This window comes from Gymnoscopelus braueri (genome assembly GCF_963280865.1).
Source record: "Gymnoscopelus braueri genome assembly, chromosome: 7".
In the NCBI taxonomy this organism is placed as follows: domain Eukaryota; kingdom Metazoa; phylum Chordata; class Actinopteri; order Myctophiformes; family Myctophidae; genus Gymnoscopelus; species Gymnoscopelus braueri.
Window position 1 is genome coordinate 52,780,061 of NC_137608.1, and position 6,817 is coordinate 52,786,877.

General features: G+C 41.8%; 1 protein-coding gene across 1 annotated transcript in view; it reads right to left on the reverse strand.

Moving 5' to 3' along the window:
* Nucleotides 1–6,817, reverse strand: part of LOC308089138 (HLA class II histocompatibility antigen, DO beta chain-like) — a gene marked incomplete at its 3' end in the record, with an annotated part of 282,785 nt that overhangs the window by 10,707 nt on the left and 265,261 nt on the right. The window lies entirely within an intron of this gene.

A 6,817-nucleotide genomic window follows, 5' to 3' on the forward strand; every position in this document is an offset into this window, starting at 1 on the left:
TGGAGCAGGACACACTCTTGTAAAATGCACGTTATTATTATTAAAAGTAACTGTCTGCTGTTAGCCTGATTATCATACTGAAGCTGCAGTTCACTCAGAGAGTGGGTGGGGTCTATGGTCTGGAACCAGGCTAGTCTGCTGTAGTTAGTACTCACTTTCAAAACTGCCCTAAAGATACACCTTCAAGAGGCTGCAATTCGAAAATGGCCCCTGTCTAAGTCTTAACCTACCCGGCCCCCCTACCCCCCCCCCCCCATTCCTTTTTCTTCTCTTGTACATTTATTTTCCACTCTTCATATAAGCTGATTGTATGACATTCTGTATAGTAGTGTGTATATCTGTCTGTCTCTTATATGTCATCATGATTTCTGTGCATGGGGTTCTCATCTTAAACAAGCTTAGTGCTTAATGAGTCTCCCAGTTTAGTAGACCTTGTATTGTGAATTTTGTACTTCCATGTACTGATGTTCTCATGTCTTACTAAATAAAGTACATCAATCAATCAATCTGTATTGTTTGTATTTGGTTCTTTAAGATTTTCTGAGTAGTTTTAAATGTAAAAGTCAAATCCCGGCCAGGGATAAAATACTAGACCTTAATTATAATTATTCATAGTGTAACGGAAGGTAATCTAACATGAATGTAATGGCAACAAACATACTTTCATGACAAATGAAATTGCGTTTCGGATTTACCTCAATAAATCAATGTAGTACAGTGGTTTTCAACCTTATTAAGGACCCCTAAATGTATAGTCATTTGGCCATGGACCCTCCAGAAGCAAAGATTTGAGTTCAAAATGTTCGCTTTAAAATATATATATTCAAAAACATGCACGCATTTTCAAGATTTTTCAAAAATAGCAGATCTAAAAGCTCTTAGCGCGGCACTCGGTGCCGCGCTAAGAGCTTTTAGATCTGCTATTAAATAACCCAAGCTTGTAGCTTGCTTGTAGCTTGCAGCAAAGTTAGAGCTTGCAGCAAAGTTAGTTAACATAGCGTCACAATCATTTTAACCAAGCTAAGTGGTTAAAATGATTGTGACGCTATGTTAACTAACTTTGCTGCGGACCCCCTGGTACCCCCCACAAGGACCACTGGTGGTCCCCGGACCACTGGTTGAGAACCACTGATGTAGTAGACAGTAAGGAAAACTAGGAGAGAGTAGCGGACGGGGAGGGACATACAGCAAATGGTCTGGCCGGGTCGGGAATCGAACCAGGGACTCGCTGTCAGGCCTAACTTGCAAATACAGTATTTGAACAATTCAAATAGTACATTATCCACCTCTTATAGTGGATTATTTCAGGAAAATGTTAAATGGTTTGGCCTTTTTTTTTCCTTTTTAAAAATATTATTCAATATCAATTCTTGGGTAATTGCATACCGTTTTACTGTCCAATTTTAGCCCTGTATTTTCACTATTTTTGAGTGAACCTTTTCACCTGTAGGTTAAAATGCCACATTAAAGTGATTTAGCTTTATTAACCCAACAACCGTCAAATTCCTCTATTCCGTCGCAGTAGATTTAAAGAATGGAGTACTATAGATACTGTACCTCAGTAGATTTAAAGAATGGAGTACTATAGATACTGTACCTCAGTAGATTTAAAGAATGGAGTACTATAGATACTGTACCTCAGTAGATTTAAAGAATGGAGTACTATAGATACTGTACCTCAGTAGATTTAAAGAATGGAGTACTATAGATACTGTACCTCAGTAGATTTAAAGAATGGAGTACTATAGATACTGTACCTCAGTAGCTTTTGATACCTTATACCAGTGATTCTCAACCTGTGGGTCGGGACCCCCAGGGGGGTCCCCAGATGATTAGCTTAAGCCAAGCAGTTGCCTCCTGGTCTGCTGTATGGAGGGTGACTAATCCTCCTTTCAGTCTTTGGAGAGGACAAACTTCTATGATGTGCTCCATAGTTTGCTCCTCTCCACAAGCACACAGTGGGCTTGGGCTACTCCCCCACTTGTGAAGGCTGGCCAAGCAGGGGCCATGATGTCCAGTCCTGAATCCATTGAGTGTCGACCATTGTCTCCTTGGGAGGTTGGTGCCAGGGACCTGTTGGTTGGGGTCTGACACCAGATGTTTGTTTGGGACCTCCTTGGACTCCCATTCATTTTTCCAAGCTGATTGGATGGTGAAGTCAGCTGGTGGGGTGTTCTTCCAAATTGGCCGTCTGGATGGAAGTCGAGCAGTGGGTGGGTTGTAGATGTCTGCATGGATTGGTAGATGGGGGGAGTCTTTGGACTTTTGAAGCATCCTTTGAGTAAATGCTGCTCGCCGGATATGTGGAGGAGCTATGTTTGATAAGACAGGGAGCCAGGGGAGTGGTGTTGAGCGAATAGTCCCGGTTATGGTTCTCATGGTTGTGTTGAGCTGGGTGTCCACGTGGTGTGTATGAGATGACCAGTAATCTGTGGGTCCTCAACACTGTCTGCCGGTAGCGTGTTGAGAGGAGGATGTTTGAGTGCTGACCTGTTAACTCGGTAAGCCTGTTTGTTTTGGTTTGTTTGTTTTTGTATCCTCGCTTTTATTGTTGTATTGTTTTATATGATCTACAATGAATGTTTTTATATCGTCAGGTCTGTGATACTCACTGTTGGTGCTTTGTGGTGCCTGTCCAGTGTTCAGCAATTGTTTGGGGTGTGGCCTAGTCTCCAGTGAAATAGGCATTTAAACTGGAGATATGTGACTGTGAGTATCAGATTATGTATGTGCAAAGGATAACAAAGGTCTATGTATGTTCTGTTGTTTATGATTTTGTATGACATTTTGGTTAAACCTATATATCTGATGTCATTGTATAACAGCTACAGGTGGAGCAGCCTGATCTCCAGAGATTATCGTAACATTGCACGGAACGAGTGCACTTCATTCCGTGGATAGTCGCCTAGAAACCCCGAAATTGCGTGCATATGTACGGCGAGTCCCACGGTGGGCGTAACCAGTCGCAACCCGGAAAAACCCGGAAGCAGAGCAGTCCCCACAACAAAATTTACGATTCTGTGCCTATCGGTACATAACTCAAACGGCGCTGAGTAGGCACAGGCGAACGTCACACCGTTCAGGACGGCAACTCGGTCGCCTTAGCTCCCTCGGTGGTCCTTCACGGGGTGACAGTTCGCCTGTGACTGCGCGCCTCCGAAATGGTTTTGTCACAAAGGGAGCGCCGTACATATGCACGCAATTTGGGGGTTCCGAGGCGGCTATCCACGGAATGAAGTGCACTCGTTCCGTACAATGTTACGGTAATCTCTGGAGATCGGGTTGGGTGGAGACAGGGGAGCTTGTTGTAATGTGTGGAAACATTGAGAGGCTTCTGATGTGTACATAATAAGAGCTATTGGTAAGGTAATCCTTTTATTGGTTTGCCCATTGTATTTCATGTGACATTTTGTAGCTGAGTGCATATTGTGTTTATTTATTACATGCTTTGTGCATATTATGAACTGTCTGCTTGTCATTGCTCTGTAGGTCCATGTGGAACAAGCGGCAAACTAAGGACTGCTGTTCCTTTCCCTTTGTTTGATTTACTTTACTTTTTGTACCAGTCTTCTCTTTATATTTGCTTCAACACTTTTAACCATGTCTATATATGCAAATAAATGAAAGTACCATTTTGCAAGCTTTTCTATAATAAAAATAACTGAGGCTTTACTTAGTTTTGGGTCATTCCCATATATATATATATATAATGTGAAATTAATTCAAGGACCCCAACGGAAACAAGTCCGCAAGGACTTTTTTGGTCGGACCTTTTAGACAAAAGTATTATAAATGTAACGGTTTCTTTTGCCTAATAAAAATTACAATCATCCCTGTGCTCAGTGATGCTCTGTTTCATCTCAGACATCTGTCTCCTGTCTGCACAATTCTCTCTAATCCACAAAATAAACGTTGTACTTAATCCAGATACTACACAAGTCCATGGTAAAACACGTGCAGCCAATTAGAGCGTTATACTGTTAAAAAGCTATCAAGCTATATTAGCTAAGGTTGTATTGATGTCCAACAAACACACTTTGAAAACTTTATTTTATCCACAGACAAGTAAAAAGTAAATAAATACACACACAAAAAAGTCAACATGTTGATGAAGCAAAAGACAGCATAACTGGCATCCATGTATAAATGTGTCTCTGACGATGACAGTGTCTTTTGTCATGAGCCTTTCACATTGAAATGGACCCTGACTGCAGTGAACTGGAAGAATGTGAGGAGATGGGAGGAGGTGTTTCTCTAGCCTGGTAACCCCCCCCCCTCCCCCATTTGCATTGACTGATATCAAATACAATTGAGATTTCCAGAGGGGGGGGGGGGGGGGTTTACCAGGCTAGTGTTTCTCCACTCCAAGATAAAAGGTGGCGTTTTCACTCCAAATCTCTCCACACTGTCCTGCTCAGACTCCAGGACACACCACAGATGAGTAGTTATTTCAGTTAAAGTTTCAGGACACATTTCTTCAAAGTGACCATACAGGTAAGGAATGCTTTGCTGTACGCCTTTTATCTTAAGCATGACTTAACAACGTTTTGCTATTTTCCATGTGATTCTTGTGTTTGGTTTTGGTTCCTCAGGGCAGCAAAATGTTTTGTGCGCACTAGAATGAATGAACAGCACTGTTCCAAAGAGAACTAGTGAACTATCATCTTGGCAGATAAGCACCTAACTTTACAATGTGTTTGTTTGAAGCAGCCAAGTGACAAAAATTTTAAAAGAGACCCTGCTTGTGAAGTAGTTATAGTTACAAGGAATATCACTTAAAACACTATAGTGTGTTGCCATGTCTGCTTATTATAAGCGACTTTGGTCTTGTTTTTCTGTAGAGTTGCTTGTAAATACAGTTGCAGGTTGTGTTTTTTTGGGCATGTTTGTAAAGTGTAGTAGCTTATTTTGGGCCTGTGTCCTATTGTTATTTAAACAAGTGTCTCTCAAACATTTTCATGTCAAGGACCCCCTAATTAACATGTATTTGTCTGCAGACCCCCTACTAAAAATATGTTATTCCAGGGAGCCCCCATACAAGATTTGTGTAGTTGAAATGTTTCAAAAAATATTCCACATTTTCTTTTGGAAAATAGCAGATGCTATTTTCAGATAGCCGTAGATTATAGGTTTAAAGTGCTCATGTGGCCTAGTCGCTTCTTTTGGCCTTGTTTTCATAGAAATGGTTGCTTAATTGTTTCTCTTGCAAAATCTGGGTTGTATTATGTGTTGTAGGCTATATATGGCTGCTGAGTCACAAGACACATTTCAGTGAGAGTTATAATGATAATGAATTTATTTACATAGCACATTTCCAGACATCGTCACAAAGTGCTTTACAGAGCAGGATAAAAGAACAACATGATAAAGCATTGGAGATAAACTACAACAGACGATTAGAAAATAAAACACATAGTAGGCACAAAATGTAATTAAAAACCATACAGATATATATTCAAATGAAACAAAAGTGGCAGGAAAAAAATTGGAAAATGCCTTAGCATAGAGATGGGTTTTCAGAAGAGTTTTAAAAGATGACCCTGATTTTGCACGTCTTATAGGTCAACAGGTAGGGCGTTCCAAAGCTTAGGGGCCTGAACTGAAAAAGCCCTTCCACCCTTTGTGATGAGCTGGGGTGTGGGAGTCTCCAGGAGGGCCTTGTCTGAGGATCTGAGGCTGCGTACAGGCCTGTAGGGTTCCAGCCAAGCCCCCAGAACCCAGTGGTTTCATTGAAGCCAAATGGACATGGTGGCCATTCATGGTAGTGCAGGCGCGTGCAGGCCTGGGGCCTCAACATGAACGAGCGAAAACGGTTTCGACCAATGGGCTCGACTCACGAGCGTGCGCACGTGCTTGCGCATGGGGCTGCGCGCTTCTGTGACGCAAAACGCGTCACCTCTGTGACGCGTTTGGGGCCATAATAGGCCGCGCCCACCAAATTTCCAACCCGGAAGAAGGGGTGATTTAGGCCCATGCGCTGGGTGAGCAACTCAATGCAAGTGGATGGGAGGAGATTTCTGGTGCCCTCTCTATTATTTTTAACTCTATGGTTCCAGCATGCCAGAAATATAACGGGGGGGCCAGTCCATTCACAGCTTTAAAAGTCATAAGTAAAATCTTAAAATCAATTCTAAAATTGACGGGTAACCAATGAAGAGTTGAATTGAAAGTCATGGCATCGTATGCATGTGATTTTGTAACGCCTGGATTCAGAGCCGGATTTGAGCCTGGCGTTACACTCACACTGTCATGTACTTCTCTCCATGAGTATTCTGTTCTTTAATCTCTCAAGAACAGATTCCGAGCTGCGCAAAGGAAAAACACAGCAGAGGGCGCTGTTTTTTCCCTTTTTTTTGACGATGCTGGGTTCCTAGATTGTCTGTTCTTTAACCCATTAAGAATGGTTGAATCTTCAAATGTCTTCTGAATCCTAACAGTTTTATGAAAAACTTATGTTGCTATATCAGTGGTTCTCAAACTCTTTCATGTCAAGGATCCCCAAATTGGCCATGTATTTGGCCGTGGACCCCCATCTCAAAATATGTTGGTCCCGGGACCCCCCAGAAGCAAAGATTTGAAAATGTTCGCTTTAAAAAAATATATATAGCCTATATATATATATATTCAAAGATTTGCACAAATGTTCGCAATTTTTCAAAAATAGCAGATCTACAAGCTCATTGCGCGGCACAAAGTGACGAGCTATGAGCTTGTATATGTGCTCTTTTTTCCCGGTCTTAATGGTTTAAACATAACGTGCAAACAATCGCTACTGTCTGACCATCTATTCAATCCCCTCCAGTTGATCGGGGAAGAC